The following is a 1,912-nucleotide window of genomic DNA, read 5'->3' on the forward strand; positions in this document are numbered from 1 at the left end:
CATGCTTTTCCATTTCTTTTTCTTGGTTACTGTTGCTTTCTAACTTCTTGAATGGAAAGCTTAATGTTTGTTAATGTAAGTATTTCAGGTTTTTTCCTATAAGCACTATCTTAGATGTAACCCAGTGATTCAGACATGTAGTGTTTTTGTTATTGTCATTTTCCATATTTCTGGTAAATTCAGATTTTATTTTCTTTTTAACCCAAAAGTTGTTTATGAGAGAGTTAAAGGATTTCTAGGTAATAGAATTTTTGTTTTCATATTAATTTCTAGTTTTATTGCTTTGCAATAACAATTGTTACCGGTATAATTCCTATTTTTAAAAATTTACCATCATTTCCTTTGCAATTTAATATATGGTTAGTTTTTGTGAGGGTTCCATGAAGGCTTGAAAAAAAACGTATTTTCCTGTTTTCAAGGTATGGAGTTTAATGTGTTACAATTTAATTTATTAACTTTGTAATTTAGGTTTTCTACTTTTTTACAAATGTTCTATTTATCTGCTTTCTCATGGACTGAGAGAAAAAAATCAAAATATTATTCATTAATTTTTTTCATGATGTATGATCTTTAATTAAGTATAAAGACCTTTCCAACATGTTACCTAGAGACCATTTCACCCACTGCTCTCTTCCGCCACCAGTCTCTTCTCTCTTTCTCTTCAGCAATGATGAGGCAGATACCTTGTCCTCAGGCAAGAGAAATCCATGATTTGTTGCTTTTGCCAATAACAAAAATGTTGGAGAGCCAGCTGGCAAAGCTGTTGCTGTTGGCATCTTTTACATGAACCACATCGAAAAATCCAGGATGTTTTTCTCTGTGAGGGATCACACCAATCCTTCCCAGGTTAGCACCTCCAGTCACCATACGCAGGTTACCAGTGTCGGACCTGATGAAATTGGTAATCTTGCCAGTCTCCAAGTCAATCTGAATGATGTCATTCACCTTGATGAGGGCCAGGGCAGCAGATGGTGCCAGCATCATGAGCTGCCAGATCAGGGATTTCTTTTGCGCTTATAAAGTTTCTTCTCACTTTGAACAACTTGACCTCCTCAGGTGTAACAGGATCAACAGCAAGGTGAACCCTGGTGTCACAGATCAGATGGAAATTCTCTCTGGTCTTGTTAATGCTGACATCTAAGGAACCAGTGGCATAGGTTATCAGTCAAGACCTTGTCATCAATCTTAATAAACTGCTGCATGAGGATCTTCTTTGCTTCATCTCCTGTCAGTGCATGCTTAAGTCCGTTCCTTAGGAAAATGATGAGGGGGAGACTCTCAGCCTGTGGAGACTGGTGTATGGGTGGCAAGCAAACACACCAGTCAGTGTATTTGGCATCCAGTGCTTTGGGGCTCCTACCCACTTCAGATGCTTCTTGGCACCAAGAGCCATGGCTGCACTGGGCAGGGAAAGAGGACCACCATCTTCCAGTGCACAGAGAAATTGTGGCCAATGTATCATTTCAAAGAAAGTGGTACTCTTTCTCCTATTTTCTGACACTTTTACTTTATGAATGTTGATTCTAAGCTATTTGGTGCATAGGCATTCATAAACGTGATATATTCATTGTGAACAGTCCCCTCTTTTATCATTTACAAAAGTGCCCTGCTGTTATTATTTTTCTCCCCCTGAACTCAACGTTGATATTAAGATTACAAACAACCCGGCTATTAATATTGAAATAAAAATTAAAGCCCTATTTTCAGTGAATGAACAAAGTATTTATTTCCCGCTCATGCCAAACCCAGTGTGATCTCGGTTGCCTTGTTCCACCTGGTGGCTATGCCATTGGGAGTACATGACAGGGAAAGAGACAAGTAGAGAGGCACACTGGTTCTTACCTGTTTCAGCAAGGAAATGCCAGTCAATTCTCTGCATAGTCTATTGGCTAGAATTAGTCATAGGTCTGCT

The 1,912-nt window shown here is 38.7% G+C and overlaps 1 pseudogene; it reads right to left on the reverse strand.

Annotated features, from left to right (window-relative positions):
• Positions 1 to 616: 616 nt before the first annotated feature.
• LOC129459563 (small ribosomal subunit protein eS4, X isoform-like) lies at positions 617 to 1,393 on the reverse strand (annotated as a pseudogene).
• Between the last annotated feature and the right edge of the window lie 519 nt (positions 1,394 to 1,912).

This window comes from Symphalangus syndactylus, chromosome 1 (assembly GCF_028878055.3).
Source record: "Symphalangus syndactylus isolate Jambi chromosome 1, NHGRI_mSymSyn1-v2.1_pri, whole genome shotgun sequence".
NCBI lineage: Eukaryota > Metazoa > Chordata > Mammalia > Primates > Hylobatidae > Symphalangus > Symphalangus syndactylus.